The sequence below is a fragment of the Nelumbo nucifera genome, chromosome 3, assembly GCF_055504915.1.
Source record: "Nelumbo nucifera cultivar China Antique chromosome 3, China Antique-T2T, whole genome shotgun sequence".
In the NCBI taxonomy this organism is placed as follows: Eukaryota; Viridiplantae; Streptophyta; class Magnoliopsida; order Proteales; family Nelumbonaceae; genus Nelumbo; species Nelumbo nucifera.
The window spans coordinates 97181085-97194510 of record NC_142651.1 but is presented as its reverse complement, the minus strand read 5'-3'; positions in this window follow the sequence as shown (position 1 = coordinate 97194510).

Sequence of the window (13426 nt, the reverse complement as noted above, 5' to 3'; positions counted from 1 at the left end):
AGGGAGGAAGCAAGCAGATATCATGAATAAGAAAAGACTTGTACCTTGTCTCAAATATGACTTATCAACTTATGATTTTCAGAAATCATAACCAAGTGGGTGATACTTGATAGGTCATTTTGTATGGGCCCGGTAGGCTTTTCTTGACACATGGCATCTTAAAAAGGTTAGATGACACCTTGGTATCACTTAAGCGATGACTTGTCTTAGCCAAAATGATGGAGTCCTAGCTGGTGACCTATCTGCCTCTACCGCCGACTTGGCGACCTGCCTCTGTCGACCTAGCGACCTCGTCTACAACTCAGGCACCCTGACGTGCATGGCTAGTAGCACCTCGTCCAGGGTCAACTTGTGGTATCTCGTCAGTATTGATCGAAGTGACCTCGACTTGAGGTGCAACCTCCCTTGATGGTTTGCCGATTTGATTGAGGTCTAGGTGGTGACCTACGAGATGTGCTTGCCAACCAACTCTGCATGCATCCCGTCACTCCCGGGTATCTCGGAAGTCAGTTCTCACCTCGAACGTTTTGGAGGAAACCGAGTAAGGCGCAAAGATTGGCCTATGTGCACGACTACCTCCGAGGACTTTGGACCAGTTAGGCACGTCTTCTCGGAGATCCCGGACATGGTGCATGATACCCATGCCAAACAATGCCTATATAAAGGTCTTACCTCCAACCTTAGAAGATAGATGCACAATTTAGCTCTCGTAGCTCTCGCAACTCTCTATCTCGCTTTTAGCTCTCTCAAAAAATCTCCAGCTCATTGACTAAGCACCAGAGTGCCCACCCCGAGTAAAGCAACACAGGCATTCTAACATTGTTTCCTTGCAGGTTGCCTCACTAAGCTATACAACTCATCACCATAGGTAGACATCCCAGCAACCTTCCAGGTAGGAACCATTTAATTAGACGTCCAAACCACATTCCAGATAGGAATTATTCAGCTAGACATCCTAACCATATTCTAAGTAACAGCACATTTGAACCACATTACATATAGGAGTTATTGAACTAGACATTCGAATCATTTACCAACCGAGAACTGCCAAAACGCACGTCATCAGGTTTGGTTTATTTTATTGATGAAGCTAGATTGGTGAGTATAGGAGAGAAAAAGAAGAAAATAAATGTACCACACTGAAAGGCAAAGACAATACGGCAGTGACCTTAGGGGAAGAAAACAAAATACATAATATCCAAATTTTAAAAGCTGGGTGCCTTAATTCTTCCCCCATAATTCAATGGGTAGGTAATGGGCCATTAAACTTCTGTCCAACCAGATGGGCCTACCACTTACGTTATTTGTTATCTTACTTATCTCTGGGTAACTAACTTCCCACGTTTCTTGTTAAAATGTAAGAGGAGAAAAACACGGAGACCATTCCACATATGAGAGAGGAATACCCAGCCTAATTAGCCACGTGTCACTTTCCAATGGGAGATCACATCCCCGCCCCACAACGCCCCGGGTTAATTTTGGCTGTTGGGGTCCAACAGCATAGGCTGTTGAGATGAGACAGTTTCTGGGTTGCACGTTCTGGGCGGTTTACCTGTTCACGCCCATACTTTGGTTTTTAGTAAAATTAAATTAAGATAATTATATTAATTTATCCATTTTTTCAGAATAACGTGGCATCTCCAGAAATTCTCAGTCTGTTGGCCCCCAACAGCTAAAGTTTTGGCCAACCTTCTATAAATGCCTCCGATTCACGTAAATTCCCAAAAGCAGGGCAGTAAAACAATAAACAGAGAAGGGAAGAAGGAGAAATCCTCCGTCAAGGAGGAGGAAGAAGAAGAAGAAGAGGAGGAAGAGTAGAATAGAGTCTAACTCTCTTCTCTTCTCTTCTCTCTGATCTCTTTCTCTCTCTCTTTTCCTTCACTACCTTCAGGTTCTACCGGAATTGGTAGATTTTTATTTTCAATTGTGAGATGGGAACGGAGATCTTACGTCCTCAATACTGTTTAATCGATGAATTGAGAGTGAACTCGGCCGTCTTTCCTCGCCGCAAGCCCTACGCCGGCAACCATAGACCTTGCCGGAAACAGAGCATCGGGCCTGAACCTAGAAAACGTATTACTCACACTGAACCCTCGGTTTCGCATAGATCGACTGCAAGCTTTGATTATTCGAAACCGTCGTTGCCGAAGAATTTGGTCGTGGGACAGGCGGCCATCGTAAAGCGTGGTCAATCATCTCTCGACCCAGATAGAAAAAGTGAATTTTCTACGAAGAAGACTGTTTACGGCACGGAGCGGTTGGGACCAAAGCCAGAAATGGTGCCTAAGCAGATTCGAATCGCCGATGCGAAACTGTTTTCGCCTCGCGTAGCCGTGCGGTCCGACGTTTACGCTGGATCGTCTTGTTCTATCTCACCTTCTCCTAGCGCTCTTCCCTTGCCGAGTTTTTCCAAGAAGAAAGACCAGCCAGCTCTCTTCGACGACTCTGCAACAAAAGATCTAAGGCGTATTCTTGGACTTGATTAACTTAATTATGGGACAAGATTAAACAGGTACCTAAATCTAGACCCGTTACACGCCTCATTCTCGTCGCTCGGAATTATTCAAATCTCAAATTTCTCGTGATTTTTTTTAAACGGGACTAAGATTTGGAATATGGGACGAGCCAGAAATGGTCTAATCTACAAAAGATATGATAGCTGTCTGTCTATATCTATCATTATTATCTCCATGAAGAAGTATATGGATGGATGAATTAGGTTTGTTTAGGGGCAGAAAAAGCTGGGTTGTAATTTCAGGAATTTGTAGTTTGTTTTATATTTTTCAGTTTGGGGGTATGGAGTATGGTGAAGCTTCTGCTCTGTTGCTGCTGTTTGTAAACCTCCTCCTTCTCCTTTTTCTTTTTCTTCTTCTTTCTTCATTCTTGTTCTTCTTCTGTAATGTAATATAAAGAAGGATAGGGGGAAAAATCTCCCCTCTGTCTATTAGTAATTTAAATTTAAATTGGTCTGCCAGTTTAGTAGGGTGGTTAGTAGCTTTCTCAGATTAGTATGGTTAAAAACTTGAAATTGTAATAAGAAGAATAGCATAAATCTCAGATTAAGATGCTTGTGTGCATGGCGCAAGTTATGATTCAGACATGGAGGCCTGATTGGTCTCAAGGCAGCTATCACAAGGTCATGCTCTTTTCTGGTTCTCAGAAGATAATTAACAAAATAACAGGAGAAGAATACCAACTTCAGCTGTGGAAAATTTGGAAATTTGAAGCCTCAGGTCCATGACATACCTCTGAAGACTGTATCTCTCTCTTGTTTTCTTTCTCTTTTTATTCTTCTTCCTCTTTCCTCTTTCCCTTTTTCCTTTCCTCTCTCTCTCTCTGTCTGTCTTCTTTTTCTTTTAATTCTCCTTCTTCTTCCCCTTTTTCCTTTCCTCTCTCTCTCTCTCTCTCTCTCTTCCTCCATTGCTGTCCAATAGGGGTGCAACCGAACCAGCTAGGTGACCCCATCTAACCTCCCTTTTTCTCTTCTTCCTCTTCTTTTTTTCTTATCTCCTTCTCTCTTCCCTCCATTATTTTTTCTCGTCTTCTTTTTTCTTTGCTTGCTCTGTTTTCAGTAACCCAATGTAGGTACCCAATTCCCTTTCTCATTCTCCTTTCTTTTTCTCTTCCTTCTTCACTCCCTTTTCTGTTTTTTTTTTTTTTTTTTTCTTTTTTCCTTTATTTATTTCTCAGAATGGGTCTGTATATGGATGTGAACTGCCCATGGCCATCTAATTCACGGTGGTGGTGAATAAATTATTCCAAAGCCCAAGCTATGTGTTGGGTACAAGAGAAGCTACGTGTTGGGTACAAGAGCCAGTGGTTAAAAGGCTATTTATATTGAGTTTGGGATCTCCTGCCAACAAAAAATCATTCCAACAACCTATTAACATGATCGTACACCACACATCTCACCTTCTGACCGAGACCCATCATAAAAGTGGGACCTGCCATGCCATGTAGGTGATTCAGACCATTTGTTCGGCTCTATTCACGGTGGTGGTGGTTCGGCTGTTGTCATTTTGTACATATCTATTAATATGCCCGATACGTCAGTGTAGGCATATTGGGCAGTATTGATAGTTTTTGTTTTTTTTTTTTTTCAAATCTGGTTCAAAGGGACCAGTTTAAGGGTCCGTTCACTCCCTAAAACAACTCCTGTAGGGGTATATTGGGAAGCCCCGATATGTATCAAAATTTTGAAGCTAATCAAAAATCAATTCTGTTTCTTTCTTGTAATTTTGAATTAAGGTTGCTAACAATAGAAATTTGAGTATTTTACCAATACTCCTAGTCTCCTACCTATTAGACACAAAAAAAGAAGTAAAACACAAATTACAAAGAAACACACTAGAACCAAAAATATACGTGGTAATGACCCTTGTTTCAGGGACTATAATTAAGGGTGAAAAATAAGAAAAAATGTGAAAAATGTTCATTTTATTACGTTTTTTTTTTACCGCTAGGCACATTACCCATAAGCTGAATAGTGAAAAAAAAATGCTTTGGTGTTGAGAAAACATAAAAAAAAGGCTTACATCAACATATGGATCTTAGATAAATGAGACAAACATTTATTTGATAAATGATTTAACTATATTTCAGGAAAAACGTTTAGGTGGCATTGAACTGAGTTGGTGTAGTTTTTAAGATAAATGACAACAGCACCAAACACCATCTAAGACAGTCCAAATCAGGTAGGACAACGGTGTAAGCACGTTAAATGAGAACGTAGAAATTTTTTTGACACCTGTCCCTTAAAATATGGTGTAGTTTTTGACGGTTAGGCACTTGCATCAGTTTTTGAGATGTAAAATTTGCACTGCCAATAACTACAAATTAAACAAGAAATGCAAATTTTGTATCAAATAAGAGTGCAAATCATTGTTACAAGCAAATGGGTGCAAAACTGGACTGAGTGCAAAATTTGCATCTGATTCAGATTTCAATTGCAAACAAACCTATGCTTTTGGAGGAAAAATATATATTTTACATACAAATAATATTAAACCCAAAGAAGATGAAAGCATGCACACATAAGATTGTTAAAATCAAGGAAACATTTGATCCAATAAAGAAGGGGAGAGGTTAACCTAACTATTTCCTTTGGAACTTTTGGAAAATATGAAATGCAGTTATCCTTAAAAATAAAAATGCAATTATCATAGAAAATACTGCTACCAAAATTTCCTTTATTCCAGAAAACATAGCAATGATAATCCTTTGAAGAGGATGAAGGAAGCTAGCCTTGTTAATTGGAATTGGAAACCCCTCGGCTCAATCAAATAAAATAAGTTTTGATGCTTCAGTTAAAAATGATGGTGCAGCTGCTATAGGGAAGACAGCAGGAGATCACTTTGCCAATATTAATGTTACCAACAAAGTTAGGAGAACTCGGAATTGGAAGTTCTAAGAGTTGCGGAGTTTTCATAATTCTCCTGCCAACAAAACACGATTTGAGACTAAACATCTCACAAAATGCACCCCACGACACATCCTCTCTGTGCATTCAGAATAGGCGCTATATAGGGGAGTTCTTTTGAATTCCTCTAGGTGGCCATATGTTGGGGGTAAAACAGGGTGAAAGCAAAGTGGGCTTGCAAACCAGGCCGTTCGGGCAAACGGGCATTCGAGTCGGGAATACAAACGAGAGGAGTGTCAATTGTGCTTTGTTTTTGCTATACTATGACACCTGTCCCAGTTGATGTGCTTTTCATCTAAACATTTTTGTTCTGTTAGACAAGAGTTATCTATTATTTTATTATTTTTCTTCTACTGTTTATTGTCTTCTTCTTCCGAAGGCGAACCAGCGGCGGCCGCCTTGAGCTTCTCCCCAGTGATCCCTCTTCTCTCATCCTCTCCATCTCTTTCCCTCATTCTTTTCTTCCCTTATCAATTATATATATTTTTTTCTTTCCTTTTCCTCCTCCTCCCATGAGCCACAGTTGCAGTTCTCCATGTTCTCTGTTCCCCATCAACAAGAACAAATGACTTATGGCGATGCAATCCTTTCCAGATTTCCCATTCGATTTTAATAGAAACCCAACCTCTTCCGGTCCTGTTTACTTCCCTAGTTTTCCTTCTTATCACCCCACTGCCGTTGCTCTGTCATTCTAATCATCAATTGAGCTCCTACTCTGTGAATTCTGTTGTTTGAACTGGTGGCTACCCCGACCGAAATCCAAGAAAATCATCACCAGTCAAGTGTTAACAATCCCAAATCGGATCAAATTAAAAGTTTCTTGCAGCATTGTTGTTCAGGCCAAAATTTTGACCAGGTACGTCTCTTCTCCTCTACGATTCCCCTTTTACGTTTTTTACTTATTAATTCTAACAAAATAAAAACTTTTAGATGAAAAAGCACATTAGCTGTGAGAGGTGTCACACAGTTATTAGGTACTCACTCATTATGCTTACCTAAGGTGCCTACTACATCCAGACCCTTGTTTTACTTCATATGCATTATGCATTGCAAACAATAAAATAAAGTGAAATTTAAAGCAGAAATAACACAAAATTTACAATCAATGCACTCCCATTGGTTTTCACGGGTTTGTGTTTGATTGCAGTACAATTTCATTTGCATTGGTGCAAAAATATGAGAGGACAAATGATTTCAGTGGAGGTTCTGATTCATTTTTGTTTTGGGTTTTGCTTAGTTTGTTTTGTTTATTTACATTGTAAATAAAGTTCAATAAAACTTAAAGTTAACTAAAGTAAAAATGGACCAAACTTGCAATTTTCTTATTTGCACTTTTATGTATTTGTACTAATGCAAACGGAATTGCATTTCAAACAAACAAAGCAACGGATACAAATGAAATTGCATTGCAAACAAACTATAGGCCTTAACTTTCTAAATAAAGCAATAAGGAAATAAAACAACAATGAATTTATCAATTGTGGAATTAATATCTACCAACATTTGATTTTTTGTGGGTCTTCATGGGACCAATGTTTTAAATGACCATTGAACCCCTCAAGGCTACGCTAAAAGAAAAAGACCTCACCTCAATGGTCTCAGACGGTCAGACCCCACCAGGTTTATGCATTGATTATCTCGAGTAGGGCTGTTCATGGGTCGGGTTGGGTCGGTGCGGTTTTTCCATCCGACTTGACTTGATCGGGTTACTTGACATAAAAATCGAAACTGACCCAATGTTAAGCAAAACCGACCTGATCGGTTTGAGTCGAGTTGGGTCGGTTTGGGTCGGTTTCGGTTCTAAGTTCATCCCTGTGATAAAATCTTGCTAATTTTAAAAACAGTCATAAATTGAACATCATTTCAGCCATCTCCTATGATAAAACTTAAATGAAAAGTTAATCATAAAAGTTGTTCATTAATCACCATTCACTAATCCAAAGTTTCTTGCAACCATTCAAAAACTAAGTGGCCTAATGGGCTTTGGAACTTCATGTTTGAACTAGGAACTAAGTCGGTTCAGTTCGAGTCGGTTTAAGAATTTGCACAACCCGAAACCGATCCGTGCTGATGAAAACCCGGACGACTCGGGTTGGGTCAGTTCAGGTTGGTTGATTTGGTCGGGTTGGGCCTTCTTATGAACAACCCTAATTTCGAGGGTTACATCTTTGGGCATTTGGCCTCATAATTTCTAAGGTTTGAGTCTCAGATATTTGTCCCATTAATATTGTTGAGTATGAAGGTTTATATAAGGGTAAAATAGAAATTTAAGACAAAAAAATAAAGAATAGAATTAGGGTTTATTGTCCAATATCCATCGAGACTTAAGAGTTTGAGATCAAAACCGAACATGATGAGAAGGCTCTCTTGGTGTTTTAGAGAAGAAGCTTCACTGCTCCATTGGAGAAGAAGGCAAAGTTAAAAGAGGCAACAAGTAAGTCCTTAGTCCTCTTCTTCTTCATGCTTTGTTCAGCAGTTCAATTTTAGATCTTCCATAATTAGTTCCATGCTCTATTTTTTTCTTTTTAAAAGTTCAATATTAGTTCTTAACTCATAATGGATAGTTCATGCTTTGTTATATATATATATATATATATATAATAGCCTCAAAAATATTTCTGGAATTTTCTAAGGACAGAATTTACCCCACTATATTTAAATTTATTGATAAAAAATGAGGGCAAATAGGGTAGTAAATTCTATAATTAAATCTATACATAATAAATTAATAATTTCAATAACATAAGAACTTATACTTTTAATATCTACGTAAAAAAAAATAGTGTTTTCATCTAGGTGGTGGTAAGAAATTAAACCATTTGGGTTAAATGGGCCAATCCATGTTGCCACAATTAAATAATAAAATTCAAAAATATATAAAATGCAAAAAAATATAAAAATTAAAAAATGGAAACGTTTTTAACATCATATATTTGACATATTAAACAATAATAAGTATGATAAAAAATGTTTTAAAAACCGACTTGGCAGCCAACACGCTTTTGCCTTTAAGTCACAGGTCACTCGATTTTACTATCAAGGTCAAACGAGTCAAACTGCTCAACGTCAATACTATATGGGTGTGTGTGTGTAAAAATACATATTTTATCAATAAATAGTATACTTATGTTTTACATATATTACATATAATATATGTATTATATTACATTTATTTATGTTTTTTAATTCAGATTTTAATTTTTTATTTATAAAAATATTAAAATTACAATTTGGGGCCAAAAAGGGTTTTTTCACAAAAATAGCAAGACGAGGCACCTAAGGCCCTTGGGATGTATAAATCTTGAAAAGTTACTCAAAAAAAAAAAAAAAATAGATAACCCCAATCAGACGTTGGAGTGCAAAGTTATGGCTTCCAAAAGTTTGCACATAATTAAGTGCGCAACCTACAACCTGGTTATTGGGTCGAACGAGGCAATGGTTGAACCGCCTGGGTTAGATGGTTTAAATTGAAAGGGGGAGTTTGAACAAAACTAAACCTAGGATCAAGGTCGAGTGACACACAATTTGAATGACTCAATTGGCCAAGTCAACAACAGGTCAAAAACATTGATCATAAATAAGAAATGTTTTTTATTAATGATGGAAATGGAATATAAAATTTAAAACCAATTGGAAGTAAAACTATTTTCCTATTATCTCTCATTAAATCTCATATCTAACGTATATTATCTTATTAAATCCTATATTTAAGATATATCTTTCTCATTATTAAATTCTACTAATTAAATCCATAACATTAATTTTAATAATATAAATATAAATAATTTGAAAGCAAAACCATTTTTTCCCTCTCGGTGGTGGGTAAGCAATTCAACCATTTGGGGTCAAATGTGTTAATAAATAATGCCATAATTAAATAATAAAAAATATAATATATACAAAAAAATAAAAGAATTGGACATGTCACTAATATTGTATAGTCATTATATTGAACAAAAATAAGTATGAAATGTAAGAAGTATTTTTATAAATGATGAAAATGGAATGCCAAAACTAAAATCAAACTAGAAATGAAATGATGTCATAGCCAAATAATAAAATTTTTAGAAATAGCAAAAAAAGAATCACAAAAATAAATGTTGTACATAATATATAATGTTATATATTTATAAAAAATAAAATATTGGGTACATCTATAATATTATACATTCATTATATTGAACAAAAATAAATATTATACATAAGATACAATTTTATCAATAATGGAAATGTAATACAAAATTTAATGTTGACATAGAAATCAAACTTTTTTTTTGGGTTGTGGGTTAGTGGTTTAGGTCAAATGGATTAATTAATGATTTGATAGTTAAATAATAAATATTTAAAATAAATAAAAAATTACGAGTGATCAAAAGAGTATATAAAAAATTATATATTAATTATGTCAAACACAAATTAAGTGTGATAAGTAAAAATTATTTATATAATGTAGATGAAATATATACTTTAAAACTGATCCGAAAGCAAAGCTATTTTCTTATCTAAATGATGGATCAATGATCCAACTTTTCAAAGAAATTCATGATGTCATAATTGAATAATAAATATTTAAAAAAGATTGAACAAAAAAAGTAAAAAAGTATAGAGTTTTGTCAAAGGCATTTTGGAGCATTTTTAATGTTATATAATCATCATATTAAATAAAAATTATTATTTTTTAGATAGAAATGGAACACAAAATTTAGTAGTAGTAATAATAATAATAATAATAATAATAAATTATTATTATTATTATAATAAATTATTATTATTATTATTATTATTATTATTATTATTATTATTATTATTATTATTATTATTATTATTATTTAAAATTTCTTCACATGCACGTTTAGTACAAGTATTTAAGTTTATTTTTAGTCATATTGTTACTTTTGTTGTTTAGGCTGTGTTTGGTTGCAATTCAATTTTATTTGCACTAGTACAAATGTATGGTAGTGCAAATGAAAAAACAAACACATTTTTTTTTGTTTGATTTTGTTTTAGACATTAGTTTATTCTGCTTTGGGTTTTATTTTACTTCATTTATACTGCAACCAAACAAAGGTAAAATTTGAAACCAAAATAAATCAAAATTTGCACCCAAATCATTTGCACTACCATAATTTTGCATCAATAAATAGGTTATTATTCTTCACTAAGGCATGCAAAGTGTAGAAAACAAAATAGGAATGTCTTGTTCTTTAACTTTGCTAGTTCATATCCTTGAATTGAAAATTAGATTTGTATGATATTGCTCTTATAGTGTAAAGAAAAACTACTCTAGTAGGATTCAAAACCATGTCTAATATATCAAACAAAGCTTGTAAAATTACATAAAATCTTAGTTTTATCTTTTTCTCACGTCTTCATTATTTATGGATTATATGTAAATTTTAATTTTTCATTAAAGGCTTACACCTCAAGACGCCTGAGCTTGCACTTAATTAGTATTCCTAACTCAAAGCCAGTTCATTATCGTTGATGTTAGGAGTGCTCATGGTTCAATTGACCCAACCATGCATGGACTTTTATTTTAAACCAAACTGATCATTTTTATAAAATCCAAACCAAAAACCAATCGATTTAGTTTTTTAGTGGATATACCACTTGCACTGCGCTGTGTATACGCTAATCATGGTAATGAGTAATAATAAGAAATTATTATGAACATGAATAAGAAATGACAAGCTGTTTTGTTTTTGATATTAGGTGCCATGCATCATTAATAATTTTGCCTTACCTTTTTTTTTTTCTTAAGGCTCTGTTGTGAAAGAATATAAATATTTAAATATGTATATTACAAATATCTATATCAATATCTATATAAATATATTAAGCTGAAATGTGTACCTAAGAAGGTCTAAGGATGAGGGAAATGGAATCTAACAGTATTTTTTGCCTTTTTTTTTCATAGAAATTACAAGAATGTTATTCTCTACCAATTCTCTCTCTCTTGCTTTTTTTTTTCAAATTACAAGAATGCAACTCTCTTTCTCTCTCTCTCTCTCTTTTTCTTACAAATTATAAGAATGCCATCTCTCTCTCTCCTTATAAATTACAAGAATGCCACTCTCTCTCTCTCCAACTAAGGGAGACCTCAGCTCTGCATCTCAACTACTAGGGGACTTGCAATCAAAGGTAGTCGAGTTCGAGCCGAGCCAAGCTCGAACTTCTGAGCTCAAGCTTAAGTCTCTCTAATTTGAATCGAGCTCGAGCTATATGACACCTCATCCACTGAGGGAAACCTCGGCTTGGCACCTCGATCACTGAGGGAGATCTCGGCTCAGCACCTCGACAACTGAGGGAGACCTCAGCTCGACACCTTGTCAACTAAGGGAGACCTTAGCTCAACACCTCGCCTGCTAGGGAAACCTCAGCTCGACACTTCAGCAGTTGAGGGAGACCTTGATTTGGCACCTCGACAATTGAGGGAGACCTCGGCTTGGCACCTCGACTGCTTGAGAGACCTGCAATCAAAGATAGTCGAGCTTGAACTTTTGAGCCTTTGACTCGAGCCAAACTCGACCTCGAACTCAAGTTTCTAATTCAAATCGAATTCAAACCTGATAGTTTATGAGCGAACCCCTGCAGCGCAGCGCAAAGCCCCCTCCGCTAATATACAAAATAATATAAAATATATATAAGGTTTTACAAGATTTGATTGCAATGCTGGAACAAACCGATTAACACACCAACGAGCCAGCCCTCCGTTGGTATAAACGACAAGCTGATTGATCTCTCCTATTCCCTCGTGAATTCTAACATACCAAACCTCTCTCTTGTTGCCTTGTGCTTCATCTCAATTCAGCCACCTGTCTGTCAACTGTCAAACTGTCAATCATCCATGCATGTATATTCAATTTTCAGGTATAATGAATTTCTCATTTCCATTTCCAGAGAGCTGTCCTATTAATTTGACCTTAAAATTCAGTCGGGATCTGTTATTTCAAAGTTTTCTTCTTTTTTTCCTTTCCTTTCTTTTTCTTATTCTGTTTGATATTTCATAATTAATTTCATGTTCTATTTTATTCATTTTAAAAGTTCAATGTTAATTTCGAAATTATTATGAATAGTTCATGCTTTTTTTGTATCGGTGTATTATATAGATAAATAAATATAAAAATACTAAATAAATGTAAAAAAAAAATATACTTTTTTTTGTTGTTATATATTTTGTTTTTTTGTATTATTCATTCTTTCTTCTTACCCCGTTTACCTCATAACTAATAATCTATTCTTCTAAAACACATGTAATGCACAGTGATTATTCTTCACAAATGCATATAGAGATGTAAAACAAAACATGAATGCTTTGCTTATTACATTGCTAATCCATATTCCTGATATTGAACAATTAGATTTATATATGGTATTATTTTTATAACAAGGTGTCAATCAGCTGGTTGGTAACGTCTTTTACTGATCGTACTCGGAATCAAATCCTGTCTGCACTTAAGTCGAGGGATGGGCTACCCCTGTTGTGTAATCCCTCAAAAGAAATCGAAAAGATGTGTTAGAAAACACATTGAACTTATCCCTTGTCCTTATGGCACCCAATCGCCTCGCATCCGCCTTTAGCTTTTTAAAACCCTATCCCTAACAATTTTAGCTCATTATATATAACTTAATTTGGTGCAATATTCATCCTTAGACCAAAACCAGCCTGTTGCCGTTGATGTTCATGTATGCATGTTTTGTTTCCTTTTTGGATATAAAAAGGAGTATATTAGGATTGTAAAAATCTTGTTCGAGCTCGCTATGTATCACTTGCTGCCCAACGGTGCGAAAAGCAAATCCCGAGTGATCTTGTTCATCACATGAGTAATAGGAAATTATGAGTATGATGAATAAAAGACTAGTAGCTGATCTCTGATTCTCTCCTATTCCCTCTTGAATTCTAACTACCAAACCTCTCTCTCTCTCTCTTGTTGTCTGTTGCTTCATCTCAATTTCGGCTATCTATCTGTCAAGTGTCAAACTGTCAATCATCTATACATTCAATTT